The sequence below is a fragment of the Papio anubis genome, chromosome 2 (genome assembly GCF_008728515.1).
Source record: "Papio anubis isolate 15944 chromosome 2, Panubis1.0, whole genome shotgun sequence".
Classification (NCBI taxonomy): Eukaryota; Metazoa; Chordata; class Mammalia; order Primates; family Cercopithecidae; genus Papio; species Papio anubis.
Window position 1 is genome coordinate 87473329 of NC_044977.1, and position 20859 is coordinate 87494187.

The 20859-nt window shown below is 47.0% G+C and overlaps 1 protein-coding gene and 1 pseudogene across 5 annotated transcripts in view; one reads left to right on the plus strand and one right to left on the minus strand.

Moving 5' to 3' along the window:
- Nucleotides 1–4622: 4622 nt before the first annotated feature.
- Nucleotides 4623–6358, minus strand: LOC116273677 (annotated as a pseudogene). Its single transcript, XR_004181993.1, has 2 exons — nucleotides 6250–6358; nucleotides 4623–6144 (listed from the first exon to the last, which is right to left on the minus strand). The product of XR_004181993.1 is annotated as a voltage-dependent P/Q-type calcium channel subunit alpha-1A-like (transcript).
- The window catches only part of SFMBT1 (Scm like with four mbt domains 1), a 154796-nt gene continuing 140034 nt past the window's right edge, over nucleotides 6098–20859 (plus strand). Inside the window, exon 1 of one of the 4 annotated variants that reach the window (XM_017955399.3) lies at nucleotides 6098–6269. The gene's annotated coding sequence lies outside the window, so the exon portion shown is untranslated. Of the gene's footprint in view, nucleotides 6270–6667; nucleotides 6926–7402; nucleotides 7775–20859 lie in introns of those variants that run through there. The other 3 variants (XM_017955398.3, XM_003894304.5, XM_017955396.3) reach the window with 3 other exon arrangements.

Below are 20859 nucleotides of genomic sequence, written 5' to 3' on the forward strand. Positions count from 1 at the left end.
CAACAGAGCATAGGTGAGCAGGACACCTGGTGGGGCAGGGGTTACAGGAGCCAGAACATGGAGGGAAGCAGGGCAGGTGTTATGGAGGATGTGGAGTCATGGCCTGTGCTCCAGGGGCAGCAGGGCCAGCATAGTCAGCTGGGTCTCAGTAAAGAATGGCATGAGGTGAGCAGTGACTCTTCAGTGGGGCTCACCTGATTGCTTGGGTAATTAGCCACAGGGAGTTATTATGTGACTGGCCTCATTTGGACTGACTGAAGGAAGCTGACTAGTCAGTGGCAATGGAGGGCCGCTGATCACTGATAGCGGGCCTGGCTGGCTTGTGGAATTTCATTCAGTTTTTCATGGGTTGAAAACAGCATGATGCCCTGGCTGAAGGTTCTGCCAGTCCCCAGGGTCCGGGCCTGGCCCTTAGGTTCTCATCCAGTATAAGGCCCCAGGTTGATGCCCACCCGCAGAAAGCAGGCCTGATTCGTGGGCAGACAAGGCTTCAGGGCATAGGGGGTTCATATAGAATGGTTGAACACTGACCCCTTGGTCAATGATGTCAGAGGATTACAACCCTTACTCCATGAAGCCAGCGGGAAGCGGAGACTAAGTTGGGAATGGCCAGGATACCTCCTGGGTGTGCCAACCTCTGGTCTTGGATGCTGCCAAATGGCCCACTAGCCACCCTCTTGTCTTCCCACTGCCTCTTGGGGAAAGGGCTGACCTCATGGTGATGGAGACAGGCATGTCTTTGTGCTCAAGGGGACTGATGTCTATCTGTAGGATTATAGAGGGGGACAGAACCCAAATAAATGGCAAACAAATGTAGGTATAAATTAGAAATATTACCACTGGGGAGAGAGAGAACCTGTTTAGATGGGGTGGGCAGGGAAAGCCTCTCTGAGGAGACCATCTTGTTAAGCAAATACTGGAACAATAAGGTGTCACCTATGTAAAGGTGGGTGCAGGAAGTGGGATGGGGAGTGTGCCAGTGGGAAGGACAGTGACATACTCATGAAATGGAAAGGAGACAGGTGCAGCTAAAATACAGCAAGCAAGGCAGGTGAGTAGGACAGCTGAATGGGACAGGTGAAGGTGGGCCAGGCCAGTCTTTTTTTTTTTTTTTTTGAGACAGAGTTTCACTCTTGTCACCCAGGCTGGTGTGCAATGGCATGATCTTGGCTCACTGCAAACTCTGCCCCCTAGCTTTAAGCAATTCTCCTGCCTCAGTCTCCCATGTAGCTGGGATTACAGGCACGTGCCACCACGCCCAGCTAATTTTTGTATTTTTAGTAGAGACGGGGTTTCGGCATGTTGGCCAGGCTGGTTTTGAACTCCTGACCTCAAGTGATCTGCCCACCTTAGCCTCCCAAAGTGTTGGGATTGCAGGTGTGAGCCAGTGCGCCAGGCCAGGGCCAGTCTTTTTTTTTTTTTTTTGAGACGGAGTCTCGCCCTGTTGCCCAGCCTGGAGTGCAATTGCGCCATATTGGCTCATTGCAACCTCTGCCTCCCAGATTCAAGTGATTCTCCTGCCTCAGCCTCCCGAGTAGCTGGGATTACAGGCACGTGCTACCACACCTGGCTACTTTTTGTATCTTTAGTAGAGATGGGGTTTTGCTATATTGGCCAGGCTGGTCTCGAACTCCTGACCTCATGATCAGCTCACCTTGGCCTCCCAAAGTTCTGGGATTACAGGCATGAGCAACCGCACCTGGCCCTGGTGCTTTATAGGCCAAAGTGAGACTTTTGGACTTGTGCAAAGTGCAATAGGGAACCTTGAGAGGCTTTTCAGCTGGGGTGAGTCATGACCAGAAGTCAGTTTTAGATAAGTTACCCCTCGTTCCATGCTCTTCTGGGGCTGCATCTTCTGTCAACAATCCCCAACTCGAATTTCCCAGTAATGTGGTTTCCCAGTAGAAGCTGGCATGCCTGGTTTGTGGCTAAGCTTTGCTTCTCTTTAAGGATGACCTGGAAGCTCTCAGTTTGCTCTTTGTCCATAGGGAATGTTATGGCCTGTCCTGAAGGATGTTGCAAGAGTTAAAGGAGATTCTGTCCAAGTGCACATGTGCATACTCACACCCACATCTACACAGTGCCCGACACAAGTCAGATGGGCAGACAGTTTTAAACTGTTCCTTGAGTTCTCTGTTCTTCTTCATTAGGGATCATGAAGGTGAGCACTGGAGAAAGGCAAGAGAGTTTTACAATATTTGAATAAATTGAAAGATAGGACCGGGCGTGGTGGCCAGCACTTTGGGAGGCCGAGGTGGGTGGATCACTTGAGCCTAGGAGTTTGAGACCAGCCTGGACAACATGGCAAAAACCCGTCTCTACTAAAAATACAAAAATTAGTTGGGCATGGTGGTGCACACCTGTAGTCCCAGCTACTCAGGGGGCTGAGACAGGAGGATTGCTTGAGCCTGGGAGGTAAAGGCTGCAGTGAGCCATGATAGCACCATTGCACTGCAGCATGGGTGACAGAGTGAGACCTTCTCTCAAAAAAAATTTCAGGCCGGGTGCGGTGGCTCAAGCCTGTAATCCCAGCACTTTGGGAGGCCGAGATGGGCGGATCACGAGGTCAGGAGATCAAGACCATCCTGGCTAACACGGTGAAACCCTGTCTCTACTAAAAAATACAAAAATCTAGCCGGGCGAGGTGGCGGGTGCCTGTAGTCCCAGCTACTCGGGAGGCTGAGGCAGGAGAATGGCGTAAACCTGGGAGGCGGAGCTTGCAATGAGCCGAGATTGCACCACTGCACTCCAGCCTGGGGCGACAGAGCGAGACTCTGCCTCAAAAAAAAAAAAAAAAAAAAATTTCAAAGGCTGGGCGGTGGTTCACACCTGTGGTTCAGCATTTTGGGAGGTGGCCGAGAGGTCAGAGTTCAAGACCAGTCTGACCAACATGGTGAGACTGCCTCTACTGTACACAAAAATTAGCTGTAGGAAGGCACTGTAATCCCTGTTGGCTGAGGAGGCTGGAGGCAGGAGAATTTGCACCCAGGAGAGCTGCAGTGAGTCGAGATTGCATTCACTGCACTCCAGCCTGGGTGACAGAGCGAGACTCTTGTCTCAAAAAAATCATTAACAATAGCTAACATTTACAAAACATTTACTATGTCCTAGGCGTTGAGGTTGTGAGGCAGCTGTTAATCTTTTTTTTTTTTGAGACGGAGTCTTGCTCTCCAGCCCCAGGGCTGGAGTGCAGTGGCCGATCTCGCTCACTGTGTAAGCTCCGGGCCTCGGGTTCACGCCATTCTCCTGCCTCAGCCTCTCCCGAGTAGATGGGACTACAGGCTCTCGCCCCACTCCTTCAGCTAATTTTCTTATATATTTTTTAGTAGAGACAGGGTTTCACCGTGTTAGCCAGGATGGTCTCGATCTCCTGACCTCGTGATCCGCCCGTCTCGGCCTCCCAAAGTGTTTTTTTTTTTTTTGAGATGGTGTCTTGCTCTCTCGCCCAGGCTGGAGTGCAGTGGCGCGATCTCGGCTCACTGCAAGCTCCGCCTCCCGGGTTCACGCTATTCTCCTGCCTCAGCCTCCTGAGTAGCTGGGACTGCAGCCGCCCACCACTACGCCTGGCTAAGTTTTCTGTATTTTTAGTAGAGACAGGGTTTCACCGTGTTAGCCAGGGTAGTCTTGATCTCCTGACCTCTCCACCAGACTCGGCCTCCCAAAGTGCTGGGATTACAGGTGTGAACCACTGTGCCAGGCCGGAGGAAGCTGTTACTCTTATCCTAATTTTACAGACCAAGACCCGAAGGCCCAGGGGGGATAGGTAAGTTGCCAAGGTCACAGGGCTGGTTGTTGAACCTGGGTGGTCCCTCCTCAAAGCCAGTCCTCTTAATGGTAGGATGCATAGAGACACATAAACCAGTGTGGATATCAACTGATACTCTGAAAAAAAGAAGACCTCATAAGGGCATGAGAGGGAATCAAGCCTTTTTATATGTCAGAACCTATTCCAAAGAACCAATATTTAGATTCACATGGTATTTGCTCAAACTTAGGGCTACAGAAGGAAATGGAGAATTCAGAAATATATTAATCAAAATCAAAAGTCTAGCGTAAAAGTAGGTTTTACTAAACAAAGGAATTTTTATTTTTTATTTTTTTTTTTGAGACGGAATTTCCCTTTGTAGCCCAGGCTAGAGGGCAGTGGCGCGATCTCCGCTCACTGTGAGCTCTGCCTCCAAGGTTCACATCATTCTCCCGCCTCAGCCTCCCCAGTAACTGGGACTACAGGTGCCTGCCACCACGCCTGGCTAATTTTTTTGTGTGTTTTTAGTAGAGACGGAGTTTCACTGTGTTAGCCAGGATGGTCTCGATCTCCTGACCTCGTGATCCTTCCACCTCGGCCTCCCAAAGTGCTGGGATTACAGTCGTGAGCCACCGTGCCCAGTCTTTTTTAAAAATTATTTTTATTTTTATTTTTTGAGATGGAGTCTTGCTCTGTCACTCAGGTTGGAGTGCAGTAGCACAATCACAGCTCATTGCAGCCTAAAACTCCTGGCCTAAAGTGATCCTCTTGCCTCAACCTACCAAAATGCTAGGACTACAGGTGTAAGTCCCCACGTCTGGTGAATAATTATTTAAGAAATGGTAACTGTAGAATTAATAACAACCGATGACAGTGGTAGTGAGTTATGTCCATATTTTACTCCAAATAAATAAACCAAAATAAAATCAGGATAATCATCAGAGAATGAAATATGAAATGAAATTGTACAAAACTAGCAGAAAAAAGACTATCAGATGGGCAGCAGAAAGCTCACTTTGTCAGAATTGAAGCAATTAAAAAAACCACAAAGGATTCACTAGAATGACACATTGAACATTAGAATAAAACAAGAAAGAACAGGCTAGAAAATATTTGCATCAACGTCGACAAAGGAGTAATATCTATAATACAAAAAAAGCTTGTTTAAAGTTAGAAGAGGTTCAAGTCCCCAGAAGATAGATATGAACAGAACATTCACAGAAGAGGGAATGCAGATAATAAATGCATGGAAAAAAAATTCATGTTTGGTTACCTAAGAAATGCCAAGTAACCTTGAACTAGCAATAGACTATTAAAGTAGGGGGGAAATGGCACTCAATGTTTAAAAGTGTGTTAAACTCCTTACACTTGTTTTTTGGAGGCGGTAGAATAATTGGGGCAGCTCTTGGTGAAAACATGACGCTGTAAGCCAAGACTACTTGGCCATTCACAGCCTTCTACCTGGGAGCCTTTCCACTCCCAGGTATTTGTCCCAAGTGCAGAATTCAAGGATACGTCAAACAACTGTGAAGAACCAAAAACATTAGGGGGCTGAGCGAATAGTTCAGGACACCTGCACACCTTAAAAATGAATCATGTGAACAAAATAAAAATGGTAGTGAAAGTAGTAACAAAAACAGTGTTGTTGCAACTATATACAGTGTATATATATGTTTCATGTCGTGAAAAGTTTCATTGTAATAATATGGATTACTGTATTCTTTTTAGATTGTTCTTTCTGGTTGTCATATTGTTTTTTCAGCGGTGCTAAAAAAAATCTGGATTCAAATCCAGCCAGCGGCGTGACTTTGAGTAAGTTCCTGAAGTGGGATATTTCCCAGAGTGGTTGAGGGAGGTGGCTTGAGCTCGCGCCTGGCACACGGAGGGAACCCTAGACTTTCTTCTTGCGGTGGGGGCGCCTCTGGGCCCCGTCCGAGAACTCCTTTTAGGGCCTGGGAGTCTGATCGGGAACTCCCTCCTGGAGGGAACTTTCCGGAGCAGGTGGGCGGGTGTATGTCCCACGGGCACCTGCGCTCAGGAGAAGGGGGCGAGCTCAGGCAACGTAACCGCTCACGGTCACCTCGGGTTGCGGGGCCGGCTCAAAGCCGCCTTCGAGGTTCTGATCCTTCCCGGGGCTCGGGGTTCTGGGCTCTTTCGTCCCAATTCTTAGCTGTCCTGTGCCCCCTCGCTGCAGGAAGACTCAAGATTTACAGCGCGCCTCCTGCGGAAGCCTAGAGACACCGGGGGCGCCGAAGGGCCCGCGCCGGACTTCGCAGACAGGGGGCACTTGGGTGTCCCTTCAGGTCTCAGAGGGCGCGCCCGATCCCCGACGCGGGACAGGCAAACGGGCGCAGCCCCCACGGCGGCGGCACGCGCGCATCTGGGATCCGGCCGCTTCTCTGCTCATGCCATCTTGTCCGAACCGGTCACGTGCGGGCGACAGCGGCGCTCTTCGCCGGGCCAGTACGCCAGGTCCGACCCGTGAACCCCTCTGGGATCCCCACCGCTCCGTCCACAACCCGAGGTGAGGCGCGGGGGCCCTTCCCTCCTGGGTCGGGGTCGGGCCAAGGCGGGCACTGGGTTCCCGGGGAAAGGTCTCCTCTTCCGGGCCATTCAGCTCGGGGCCACGGCGCCGTCGGGGGCCCGAGGCGCCGCCGCGTGTCCTGCGCCACGGCCTCAGAGCCGTCCGCGCCGAGTTGCTGGCTGGGGGCGTGGGTGGCCCGCGGCGCCGGACCCCCGGCACACCAGCCTGCGGAGTCCTTGCCTCCCGCGTGGCCCCAGTCGGGAGGGATGGCGCTGGGGCGGGAGCGGGGCAGCCGGGCCCGGGGGCTCCACGGGCGCGGCGCGAGGGGCGCAGGCTGCCTGGAGGACCGCGGAGCTGGGGGTGGGGGGGCGCGGGCGCATGCGCCCTGCGTCCGTGCCATATTGGAATGAGTCGGAGCGCGGAGCGCCGCCGCCGCCTCCGCCGGAGCGCGGGTGGAGGGGGGCGGGGAGAGCTGCCGGCCGCCCCGCTCCGCCGAACCCAGCAGGAAGGAGGGCGCGAGCGGGCGAGCGCGGGCAGCGCGGGAGGAAAAAGCGCCCGCGCGGAGGAGCGAAAAGAAGGAAAGAAAGAAAGAAAACGAGCGCGAGAGGGGGAAAAGCGAGCGATCGAGCGAGCGCGCGCGCGAAAACTCCCGGCAGGTAAAAAAGCGGGGCCGCCGGCTGGGCCTTCCCGCGCGGCGGCGGCGGCGCCGGGTGAAAAGGGGATCCCGCACGCGTCTCCCCTTCGAAGCGGCTGCGCAACTTTGCCAATGGGAAACGCTGGCGTGCCGGATGGGCGCGCGGGCTGGAGGCGCCAACGGCGGCGGCGGCACGTTGGGCGTAAGTGGCGTTATGCCCGCGCGCGGGTCTCTTTATGGTCCTGGCGGGCGCCGGCCGGCCGGCAGCAGGAGCGCGCCTGGCGCCTCGCCGCGGCGGAGAGCGGCGGCAGCCGTCAGATCCTGGCAGGCAGCGCGGCGCGCGCTTCAGCTCCGCAGGAGGCGTGAAAGGAAAGTGGCTGGCGGCGTGGTAGTGGCGGGCGCTCTGTTCCTGGCGCGCTGGCCTGTTGCGCGTTCTCCCCGCGGCGTTCAAGGCCTGCCCGCCGAGCCCCTGCGGACCTCGCTCTCGGGTCGCTCAAGTGGGCGCGAACCCGCAGTTAGCTGGCGCGCGCGCGGCCGGTCGGAACTTCGAGGGCCCGGCGGTCGCCGCGCGGTGGCGGAGTGTCTTAGCGGCCGCTGCAACCGGTGGCTCTGGGCTGCCGTTGTGAAGTGAGCGGGCCTCTCCCGTGCCGCGGCCCGCCGGGCACCGCCGCCGGACCCTGCGCCGACCCGGCAGCGCCCCGACCTGCCGCTCGGGAGGTCCGCGACCGTTTCGATTTCTGTTCCTAAAGTCCGATTTTGGACGCTGAAAAGGAGGCTGTGGAGGGGCGAGTGGCGTCCTGGGAAGCAAGGCCTGCTCTGTGCTTAGCAGAAACGCCTTGTGCGAACAGAAATAAATTCCCGCGGAAAGGATGTACGTTATGTTAAGTTTTTCACAAGATGTCAGCTGTTCCCGTAGGGTCTAAAACTAAGCCGGCAGGCACAGGTCACCCCCAGAGCTTATGCTCGAGGAGTGGTGGACGCTCGGGTCAGGTGGGGGTGTTCCCAGCGGGTGGCCCGAAGCAGCACTGGTTGATGGTCCCAATTGGTGTTTTTGAGTCCTGTTAGCACTGATCTGTGTTTGAGAACCAAGTAACCATCAAAGAGATTTGAAAGGAAGTGAGATGTATTTTGTTAATCCCCGCATGTGTCTTCTCTTGAACCACATTTTCTAAGATGTCATACTTAATTTTATTGCATCTGGATAAAGTGCCTGAACATATAATCATTAATTTGTCAACTGGCTTGAAAGGATGAAGGAAGATGAATGTGCCTTTATGTGTACACTTTGAGGCCTGTTGACTAGCGTTTTGAGGCATTCGTTGAATTAGGCCATAGGTAGATTCGGAGTTAAGATTTGTTTGCGATGTCAGGAAAGTAACGGCCTGGTAGAAACGGCCAGAGATCAGGAAACAGTTCTGTTATTACCGTTGTAATTGACTAACTGCCTTATCTTGGGCACTTTTCTTACCCGTTGTAGCTTTGATTTTCCTTATTTGCAACATTAAGATAAACAGATCATTTTTGAGGGTGCTTTCAGTTCGAAAATTCGGTGGCTTTTTAAACTGAAAGATTCTTAGAAATCACAGTGTATATTTTGATAGGTTCTACATAAAAGTGCTCGCAATGTGTGTCTTTATTAAAATTCATTTGGAAAAAATATCTTGGTAGCTAGATCCAGAATGGTTTTATATGATTGTTTGAATAGATTTTTAACAATGTATTTCAATGTGCTTAAAAATTATATGTATTTTTTATTGAGGTGTATATAACCTACAGAAAGATCTTAAGGGTATAATTCAATGACTTTTTATGCATGTATACACCCTGATAACCACACTCAGATCAAGATATGGAACATTTTCAGGCCCTGTATCTTTTCCATTCAGTAAACACATTCCCCCTCCCCACGGCAACCACGATTCTGACTTCTGTCACCACAGATGAGATTTGCCTCAAAACAAGACCCTTTTGAGGGTTAAAGGGGCAATACTAACAAACTGAGGATAGCTTGTATGTAAACTTGGAGTTATGGCCGTGTAAGCCATGACCCTTTGCTTTTATAATGATTGTTAGGGTTTTCGTAACCCAGAATAACTTAAAATTCTGTCCTAAGGGACTTCTTAGAAGATCACTTTTCAGTGGGGGCAATACTTTGCAGGTTACGATTTGTAGTTCTTGGGAGTCCTTATGTTCACAGACAATGGTATTAATCTATTACTTCCCATTTTTGGAATATAGGTTCTATATATTTGTAGACAATAGATTGGAATAATGAATCATGAATTTTCCCAACAAGTTAGAGTTTAAGGTGTCAGTAGATGAATCAGTGTCTTAATGCCTAGAATTTGCTGAGAAAATTGAATGAAAATTGGTTTTTTAAAGTTAAGTGAATTAAGAATGTGTATGCTTAAACAAGGTTTTCAATGACAGCAGTTAACTTGACTTATATATACAGGATAGTCAGCTGGTTTATCAAATCATTTAAAGTCCAACAATGAAAGCAAAAACCAAAGGTTAACTAAAAATTGTGTCAGGTGCGTGATTTGTTGTTCAGCTGACTAAGATGCCTGTGTAAATTAACCCTCTGACTAGGAAGGTGGATCTTTTTTGAGACGGAGTCTGGCCTTTGTCGCCCAGGCTGGAGTGCAGTGGCTTATCTCGCTCACTGCAAGCTCTGCCTCCTCCTGGGTTCCTCAGCCATTCTCCTGCCCCCAGCCTCCCGAAGCTGACTTCACAGGCCCGGGCCATCACACTGCTAATTTTTGTATTTTTAGTAGAGACGGGGTTTCACCGTGGTCTCGATCTCCTGACTTTGTGATCCGCCCGCTTCGGCCTCCCAAAGTGCTGGGATTACAAGCGTGAGCCACCGCGCCCGGCCGGAAGGTGGACTTTTAAATATTCTCCACTGAAGCAAATGCTGCAACAATTTGCATTTCCTTCACCAGTGTCTTCTTGTGCCTTTTCTTGTTTCTACGGTAAAGGAGATGGGTTAGATGTTGTAAGTGAATTCTTATTTTGTTAGTTCCTAACAACGGCTTGTGTTTTTACTGCAAAGATATCCGTGTGATAAAAGTTGGGAATGTTCTAAGGCCTGTGGTGTAGGGATCCATGGGGAATAGTCCACAAAGTTAAAAGGTTTTCTTTTGTGAAGTGATTTCACTGAACAATTCTGTCTTTTTGTGTTAAGTTAGCCAGCCAACTGACTGACCAGCCACTAAGCTGTATTTGGTCACTCCACCCAAGATTCCCTCATTAGCCAAGACAGTAATTGATGACTTAGCTATTACTGATCCATTGTTTCTTTTTGTGTCTCTTTTTAAATTTCTTGGCTTTTATGTGATCAGATTGTTTAATTTAAAATCTATTAAATTTTTAAGAGAAGCAACTAAAGAGATATACAATGAGAAACAAAATACACAATGAAAGGGAATTTCCTTTTTTTGCTATGTTTTGTTGTAAACTCAGATTTTTCCTTTTAAAAATGATTGCTGGCTAGGCACAGTGTCTCACGCCTATAATCCCAGCACTTTGAGAGGCTAGGCAAGAGGATTGCTTGAGACCAGGAGTTGGAGACCAGCCTGGATGAAAGAAAAGGGAGACCCTGTGTCTACAAAAAATAAAAAAAATTAGTCAGGCATGGTGGCGGGCGCCTATAATCCCAGCTCCTCAGGAGGCTGAGGTGGGAGGATCCCTTGAGCCCAGGAGTTTGAGGTTGCAGTGAGCTATGATTGCACTGCTGCACTCCAGCCTGGGTAACAGAGTGAGACTGTCTCAAAAAACAAACAAACCAACACAATATGATTTACCTATCCATAACCTTACTGTTTCTGTAGTGTACTTTTGCTTTCACAGTGATAACTAGACTGGGTTTAGCTGTGGAATGGTGGTGTAGCAGCAAGTCTGTAGAAAAGATGAACTATGCAAAACTTCATTGACTTTTTAGTTTGACTTCATGTTATGTTCACATTAAGTTAATACAGTCCAAAAACCAGAAGGCTATTATTTAGACAGACATTTTACATCTTTAATATTTTTAATGTTACATTTTTTTCTTGTAATTTTCCAAAATTTTGCTTTCTCGATTATTTGGCTGATAATCAATATTTCGGAATAATTACATGAAAATGAAAGAACTTGTAATGAGTAAATGATACAACTTCCTTATGGCAGAGTATTTTTCTTTTAGTATATAGCATTTATTACCTAACTGGGGTATTTTGTATTTGAAAATAATATTTCTGTATATACATAGTTATTAAATGGGATAAAAGTGTCTGGGGATTTTGGTTACCTGGGAGATTTTGAACCATTAGAGTTTGGGGAGTGGAATTTTGATAGGAGTCTCCCATTCTTCAGGGGATACTAACCTCATTGGAACATAATTTTTTTTTTTTTTTTTTTGAGACGGAGTCTCGCTCTGTCGCCCAGGCTGGAGTGCAGTGGCGCAATCTTAGCTCACTGCAGGCTCCACCTCCCAGGTTCATGCCATTCTCTTGCCTCAGCCTCCCGAGTAGCTGGGACTACAGGCGTCTGCCACCATGCCTAGCTAATTTTTTGTATTTTTTAGTAGAGACAGGGTTTCACCGTGTTAGCCAGGTTGGTCTCAATCTCCTGACCTCGTGATCCACCTGCCTCGGCCTCCCAAAGTGGTGGGAATACAGGTGTGAACCCTGCGCCCGGCCTTTTTTTTTTTTTTGAGACGGACTTTCACTCTTGTTGACCAGGCTGGAGTGTAATGGCACGTTCTCGGCTCATCGCAACCTCTGCCTCCCGGTTTCAAGCAATTATCCTGCCTCAGCCTCCCAGGTAGCTGGGATTATGGGCATGCGCCACCTTGCCTGGCTAATTTTGCTATTTTTAGTAAAGATGGGGTTTCACCATGTTGGTCAGGCTAGTCTTGAACTCCTGATCTCAGGTGATCTACCCTTCTTGGCCTCCCAAAGTGCTGGGATTACAGGCGTGAGCCACCGCGCCTGGCAGAAAATGATTTAAAATAGAATGTGGTCAGGTTGTTGCAGATTCATGTTTAAACTTTTCAAAAGGGGGAGGAAGGATAAGAACGACGACACGTTATTAACAGAAAAATTACATGACTTCACTGCATAAGTTTTTTTTTTTTTTTTTTTAGATGGAGTCTCGCTCTGTTGCCCAAGAGTGCAGTGGCGCGATCTCGGCTCACTGCAAGCTCCACCTCACGGGTTCACGCCATTCTCCTGCCTCAGCCTCCCGAGTAGCTGGGACTACAGGCGCCCGCCACCTCGCCCGGCTAGTTTTTTGTATTTTTAGTAGAGACGGGGTTTCACTGTGTGAGCCGGGATGGGATGGTCTCGATGTCCTGACCTCGTGATCCGCCCACCTCGGCCTCCCAAAGTGCTGGGATTACAGGCGTGAGCCACCGCGCCCGGCCGCATAAGTTTTAATGATTTGATTGTAAACCTTTTCCTCTAACTCAGAGACACCTGAAAACGTGTATGTAATTATTCTTTCTTTTATTCAAGACGATGTTTTTACCTTATTTAGCTCTCTTTAGACTTATCACTCAAGGAATTTATTTAAAAGCAAAAAATAGGCTGGGCACAGTGACTTACACCTGTAATCCCAGCACTTTGGGAGACCAAGGCAGGCAGATCTCCTGAGTCCGGTAGTTTGATACCAGCCTGGACAATGAAGGGAAGCCCTGTCTCTACAAAAAAGAAAAAAAAAAAAATTAGGTGTCTTGGTGCGTGCCTGTAGTCTCAGCTACTCAGGAGGCTGAGGCAGGTAGATCCCTTGAGCCAGGGAGACGGAGGTTGCAGTGGGCTGTGATCACACCCCTTCAGCCTGGTGACATAGCGAGACCCTGTCTCAAAAAAATAAATAAAAACAAAAAAGTAGTCTGTAAGTTGTGTATTAAATGATGAGTTAAGTCCCTGTTGAACTCTGTGGTTTGAACAGTTGAATAACTTCAGTGAGCCAAGCATGTCACTATGGAGAGAGAGGCTATACAGTGATATTTCTAACATGATGCACAGTGCTGTGTGCATTGGGTCTTTTTTTTTGTTTGTTTTTTAACTGGCATACTGGTCTGGTGCATTGGTTCTTTTTTGATGTTTTTGCTTGGTCTAGAGGAAGGTTAATTATTAAACTGATGTGGGGCAGATAGGGTTGTTAAGTGTCAGTATCTGTTTATCTGGGAAAGTTGGGTTCTGTCTGAGATGGTATTTGGAGAGGATCTTAGATGAGAGATGGAAGGTGGTTTGTTGGCAGTTGAAAGTGTGGGGCAGTCACACATTTGGAATGACAACATGAGCTGGGATGAGAAATTTAGCAATTACTAAAATGCCTAGGAGTTTTTCTTGCTGATACTCAATTTAAAGTGTTAACCAACAAATACTCAGATTTGAATTCCAAATTATTATTTTTTGTACCCTGAAGAGTTTTTTAAAAAGCATTTGAGGTGGCTACTATGGAATATTTGCTCAGTGGTAAGGCTGCCGTGGGTTACTGCTGGTTCTTAATTTCTTTTCACATTAATTTGCTCCCCAGACTAGAGTGCTTTCCTGTCTCTCAGTTTTTTCTAGTGTTCTTTCTTAAGGTTCAGTTCCTTTAAAATTTTCTGTGTTAAAAATAGCATATGGTAATTTTGAATTGTAATTTTAGGATACCTTTTGGGCTCATTTTGACTTGTGACATAAAATAACCCTCTTGGGGTGGTTAGATGGTGATCACACCAATGCACTTAGCATATTGCCAGTCTCGAACATAGTGATATATAATGAGGATGTAAATTTTTATTATTAAAAATTGTTTATATGTGTGCATCCTGTACATGTATCCTGGAACTTAAAATGAAATCAAATTAAATAAAATTTATACAAAAATTAGCCAGAGGTGGTGGTGGACGCCTGTAGTCCCAGCTACTTGGGAAGCTGAGGCAGGAGAATTGCTTGAACCCTGGAGGTGGGGGTTGCCGTGAGCTGAGATCACGCCACTGCACTCCAGCCTGGGTAACAGAGAGAGACTCTGTCTCAAAAAATAAATAAATAAATAAATAAAGACAAAAAGAAACAGCAAACATGGTTGTGGTAAGATACATACATATAGCATGAACTTTACCATTTTGACCACTTTTAAATGTGCAGTTCAGTGGCATTAAGTACATTCACATTGTTGTGTAACCATTACCACCATCCATCTCTAGAACTTTTTTATCTTCCCAGACTGGAACTCTGTACCCATGAAACAGTGATTCCCCACCTTCCCTCCTCCCACCCTAGACAGCCACTGTTCTACTTTCTGTCTTTCTGATTTTGACTATTCTAGGTACCTCATCTGAATGTAATCATAGAGTATTTATCCTTTTGTGATTGCCTTAGTTCACTTAACATAATGTCTTTAAGGTTCATCCATGTTGTAGCATGTGTCAGAATTTTTTTGGAGGAAGTAAATTATTTGAAAAACTTCCATAGCAGGTAAAGTGGAGGTCAGGTCACAGAATACTGTTTGCTAGGATTTGTTTACGTCCCTTGGAAGAACTCCGTATGTGCCCAGCAGAGCCGAGAGAACCAGGTACCTTTTCCTTAGATACAGTTTGGGCACACTTGCTTATTAGAACAAAAGAGACAGAGCAGATTGTGACAGCAGGGTGGAAGACAGGGAAAGTATAAAAGCGAAGGTTGCTGGAGTCTGGGGTCTCATTGAGTAAGGACTAAGGCCTTGTGGGTCTCAGGATGCCATCTTACTGTGTGATCACTGACATTCGTGATGTTGGTCTGAGTCAAAGCATGTCATCCAGAACAGTTAACCATAAAAGTTTGTGTGTTCAGAGTTATAAATAAGCCTTCACCTATCTGAAAGGCATATTCAGTGACTCAGTCCCCAGCTGTTCTGGTTAGTTGAGGTTTTGCTATAGTTCACTCTTGTTTCTGTATTGATAGAAAACTAGTAGGTGTTTAAAGAGGCTTAATGACTTAACATAATAATGATACTGCCTAATTAATACTTTGTATTTTAGATTTATTATATCACTTTAATTCTGTATTTGCGAAATATAGATGTCCAATCCTGGTTGGAGTGAAAGCAGGTTTGACAGTTAAGGATTATAGAGAGTTGAGCAGTTATGTACTTTCAAAATGGTTAAAGAGTTATATTTTCCTTTTATTATTTTCTTTCATTATTATTTTTAATGGCTGTATTAATGTAGTAAATGTGGGATGAGTTTCCTATACTGTTTGTTACTGGGGGAAGGCCATCTCTTAATTTACTCTCCTCTCTTTGTGGCAAGGATGTTTTTGACTTTCTGGAAACCATTGAAGAATTGACAATGAATGTCATGAAGCCTGATTTTTATTGTGCCTTATTTTACTATTCGATTCTTGAGAATGGTTAGTTGTTTCCTAGCATTAGTAAGGCTTTTCTGAAAGTATCAGTTTCTTTGGCATGGTGTTGTCTAATAAGGCATGGAGCCATAGTAGTAAAAGTCAATGGTTAGGGGAGGAGATACAGGGGAGGAGACAGTTGTCTAAGCTGGAGTGCCTGGGCTCAAGCATTTCTCTTGCCTCAGCCTCCTGAGTAGCTAGGACTAGGTACATGTCACAGCACCTGGCTAATTTTTTAAAACATTTTTTTTTTTTTGTTTTGAGGCTGGTCTCGCTCTGTCGCCCAGGCTGGAGTGCAGTGGCCCGATCTCAGCTCACTACAACCTCCACCTCCTGGGTTCAAGTGATTCTCCTGCCTCAGCCTCCCGAGTAGCTGAGATTACAGGTGCCTGCCACCCCGCCTAGCTACTTTTTTATATTTTTAGTAGAGACAGGGTTTCATCATGTTGGCCACGCTGGTCTTGAACCCTTGACCTCAGGCGATCCGCCTGCCTTGGCCTCCTAAAGTGCTGAGATTACAGGCGTGAGCCACTGTGTCGGGCCTTTAAAACATTTTTTGTAGAGATGAGGTCTCTCAGTGTTGTCCAGGCTAGTCTCAAACTCCTGGCCTCAAGTGATTCTCTAGCCTCAGCTTCCCAAAGTGCTGGGATTACAGGCATGAGGCACTATGCCCAGCCTGAGTTTCATTTTTATCATTGAGCAAAATGAGCAGGGTTGGGTGGTCTAGCTAAAGACAGAAATTTGAGAAACTTTTGGTATATTATTGTTGTTACAGGTGTTTATGATGGTATTAAAACATCTGAATCGCTTGACCTCTTAATGTAATTAATATTTATTATTTTAATTTTATTTCTCTTTTAACGTTGGCTTTCCAGTCCTCAATCAAGTTATAGTTGCACTTAAAACATACATAGTTTTCCTTATCGTTAATATGAATAACACCGTATGCAAATTGAGAAACAGGCTTAGATCTTCTCCTAGGCATTATCTGTACCCAGTTTTCCTGTAAGTATTCAGTTGGGCTCCTCAATCAACAGAGAAGAGCTTCAAATGACTTTCTTTGTTTCCAGGCTCCATTCTCAGGAATGGCTGTGACAAGGGAAGCAGAGGGCTGGGTGGGCTCTTCTGGCCTCCCCTTCTAGGGAGAGTCTTCCTTTTCTGCAGCAAGTGCTTGAGGAGGGCTGCATGATTCCTGCAGCCAGCCAGGACAGTAAGACACAACTGCCCCCACCCTAGCTCCTCTCCTAGCCATTGACTTTTACTCCTGTTTTTGGCTTTCCATTGACTTTGTGTGACAGGAGTGCTTTCCGGAATAGTCTGCTGGTGAAATGTTGGGTTCTGGTATGGTATTCTTTCTCTACAGCCTACTTGAGAAGCTTCTCTGTTCTCCCTGTGCCTCATCTTTTATCTCATTGTGACCTTCATTTTCTCCCAGAGTTCCAGCCCCTTCAGGCCTGGACCCACTGTCTAATCTTTGAGCTGCTCCCTAGCCAATCCACTTTGTTCTTTCCCTCTTTCCTTAATGTGGCCCTACAAGCCACCTGCAGCCTTCCAGCCAGTTCCTCTCTCTGCTCCTGGTTATAGACTACCTTGGAGGAGAATTCAGGTTCTCCAGACAGCTCTGTCTTGAGGCAGACCTTTCTCTTTGCCTTTTGTAACGTTTTAAGACCTTCCCTTCTTTCTGTTCACATCTCTCTCAATGAAGTTGTCCACCTTTAGAGTTTGTCTAGTTCCTGTGCTCCTCTAAGACCCCTATATCCCTGCCCATTGGGCTTCCAAGTTGGGTGCCACACTGGCACCTCAGAATCCATGGATCCAAAATATGATTTCTCCTTCTATCCCAAATGCACCAGTCCTCTAGTAGGCCTGTTTGCCCAGGTCTCTTTCTTTACATTGCTCCTCAGCGATGGTGTTTGTTTTGTCCACTGGCAGCTTTCCTGTGGAATGTGAGGTCTTATTCTTGAATTACCAACCTTGGCGTTAGAACGTACGGTTCTGACTCCTTGGTTTTCAAGTGTTTTTAAAGTTGTGGAACCCCTTGTTCTAATGAAATCTTTCTAGGAAGCCCAATAAGTAAAATAAAATGAGAGTCCTGCTAGTGGAGTGGGGGTGAAGGGCCAGCATCCCGTCCTACGGCTGGATAGCTGGACATTCTCTGCTTCCCTCTCCTCCCAGGCAGGACTGGCGGCTGGCTCTTGGGGCAGCCTTGCCCATGGATTCTGCATGAATGGAGCTCCTCAGAGTTGCTGTCGGCACTGCTTTGAGGGCATGCTGTATGTTTTAAACCATTTATCTATTCTGTACCCCACTTTTTTCCTTTGGAAATTTAAATTTTGATTGTAACTGATAAATGTAAAACTAGTGCCAGTGATGACTCTTGCCAAGGAAAAGGAAAGACACCTTGGAAAGTGAAACTAGGTATTAAAAAGAGTTAGCTTCATCAAATGCTGAGACTGTCAAAAGTGCTGAAGGGCTCCTTTCGAAATTTACTTACGTCTCTGGCTGGGCGCGGTTGCTCACGCCTGTAATCCCAGTATTTTGGCAGGCTGAGGTGAGCGGATCACTTGAGGCCAGGAATTTGAGACCGGTCTGGCCAACATGGTGAAACCCCATCAATTTTAATAAAAAAATTAGCTGGGCGTGGTGGCACGTGCCTGTAATCCCAGCTACTGGGGAGGCTGAGGCAGGAGAATCACTTGAACCTGGGAGGCGGGGGTTTCAGTGAGATGAGATAGTGCCACTGCACTCCAGCCTGGGCAACAGAGTGAGACTCCATTTAAAAAAAAAAATTGGCCGGGCGCGGTGGCTCAAGCCTGTAATCCCAGCACTTTGGGAGGCCGAGACGGGCGGATCACAAGGTCAGGAGATCGAGACCATCCTGGCTAACCCGGTGAAACCCCGTCTCTACTAAAAAATACAAAAAACTAGCCGGGCGAGGTGGTGGGCACCTGTAATCCCAGCTACTTGGGAGGCTGAGGCAGGAGAATGGCGTAAACCCGGGAGGCGGAGCTTGCAGTGAGCTGAGATCCGGCCACTGCACTCTAGCCTGGGCGACAGAGCGAGACTCCGTCTCAAAAAAAAAAAAAAAAAAAAAAATTTTACTTAAGTCTCTGCTGACTCTTGAAAGCTGCATTTCTACCAATATGAACATTTTCAAGATAAACTTTGTTTAGTTTTACTGTTTTTGTTTTGTTCATTTATCAATACAGTAGGCTTATACAACCCATAAAACTAAAATCTTACATATTTGCAGTGAAAAATGTTCTGTTGCTTCCAAATAGTCTCCCTACCTTCCCCACTCTCCCATCCATCCAACTACACTGAAGCCAAGTAGAGCTTTCTAAACAAACTTGATTTTAGTCACATAAAATCCCACAATTGGCCGGGTAAAGTCCAAACTCCTCAGGAAGGCATGCGGAATCCTTGAAGCGCTCAGGCCCAGTCCATTTGTCCAGCTTATCCCCCTCTCTCATGGCCTCCACAGCCTCACCAACCCACTCACCTGTAAATCATTTCCTGCCGTGTTCCATCTGCTTAGGGTGTTCTTCTGCTAAGGCAGTGCTCCCAAAATGTCAGTCTCGCATGGACCGCTGTCACACTTTTTGGTATATTTGATTAACAAAATTATTATCATTATTATTATTTTGAGACGGAGTCTCACTCTGTCGCCCAGACTGGAATGCAGTGGCTCGATCTTGGCTCACTGCAGCCTCTGCCTCCTGGGTTCAAGCGATTTTCCTGCCTCAGCCTCCCAAGTAGCTGGGATTACAGGCGCCCACCACTATGCCCAGCTCATTTTTGTATTTTTAGTAGCGACAAGGTTTCACCATGTTGGCCAGGCTGGTCTTGAACTCCTGACCTCAGGTGATACAACCGCCTCAGCCTCCCAAAGTGCTGGGTTTATAAGCATGAGCCACTACGCCTGGTCCACAATTATTCTTTTAATATGTTTTTAATTTTAATTTTAAAAATTTATTTGTAATTAATTAATTAGTTATTGAAATAGACTCTGTCACCCAGGCTGGAGTATAGCGGTGCGATCTCGGCTCACTGCAACCTCCACCTCCTGGTTCAAGTGATTCTCCTGCCTCAGCCTCCCTAGTGGCTGGGTTTATAGACAGGCACACACCACCACACCTGGCTAATTTTTGTATTTTTAATGGAGACGGGATTTCACCATGTTGGCCAGATTGGTCTCGAACTCCTGACCTCAAGTGATCTGCCCGCCTGGGCCTCCCACAGTCTTGGGATTACAGGCATGAGCCACCATGCCCATGCCAGTGATGAATCTTGCCAAGGAAAGATTCCTTAACTTAAATTTTATGAAGTATTATTACATTTTAAAAATGTCAAAATGCAATGCAGGTAATAAATCTAACCAGTTTATTAAAACACATTCCTTCAATAAAATTTTCGGCAAAGTCCTTTGTACTTAAAAAAAAAGAGGTACCTGATAATAGATGATATTAAGGAATTGGTTTTTTTTTTGAGACGGAGTTTTGCTCTTGTTGCCTAGGCTGGAGTGCAAAGGCGCCATCTCGGCTCACTGCAACCTCCACCTCCCGAGTTCAAGCGATTCTTCTGCCTTAGCCTCCCAAGTAGCTGGGATTATAGGCATGCACCACCACGCCTTGCTAATTTTTTGTGTTTTTAGTAGAGACAGGGTTTCTCCATGTTGGTCGGGCTGGTCTTGAACTCCCGACCTTGGGTGACCCATCTGCCTTGGCCTCTCAAAGTGCTGGGATTATGGGCATGAGCCACTGCGCCTGGCCAATTTTTTTTTTAGGTGTGATAATGGCGTAGTTATTTATACATAAAGGAGAATGTGCTTATTCTTGGGAGATGCAAGCTGAAGAGTTTAGAGGGTGAGGTATGATATCCTCAGCATTTTCAAATGGGTCACAAAATGTGTGTGTGTGTGTAAATCTTTGTGTATATAGAAAGATAAAGAAAATTAGGAAATTAAAAAATTTTGAATCTAAGTGGAGACTATTTGGAATGTTTTCAAAATCTCTGTTTCAGAATTTTCATAAAAGCTTGTAGTTGAGGGGGATAAAAATGGCTGCAAAAAAACTTAGTATTAAAAAAATTGGGGGCCAGGCGCGGTGGCTCACACCTGTAATCTCAGCACTTTGGGAGGCTGAGGTGGGTGGATCACTTGTCAGGCATTTGAGACCAGCCTGGCCAACATGGTGAAACCCCGTCTCTACTAAAAATACAAAAATTAGCTGGGCGTGGTGGCATGTGCCTGTAATCCCAGCTGCTTCGGAGGCTGAGGCAGGAGAATTGCCAGAACCTGGGAGATGGAGGCTGCAGTGAGCCGAGATCACGCCACTGCACTCCAGCCTGGGCGACAGAGCGAGACTCCGCCTCAAAAAAGCATAAATTTTATTAAAAAATTTTGTAGAGGCAGGGTCTTGCTCTGTCGCCCAGGCTGGTCTCGAACTCCTGGCCTCAAATGATCCTCCTACCTCAGCTTCCCAAAGCACTGGGATTACAGACATGAGCTCTTGCACCTGGCCCATAAATACTTCAAAAGGCAGAGTCTTTGGTAGGCCTCAAGTTTTCTTGTATTCTGTCAGGGGCTTGGGTGTGGGGA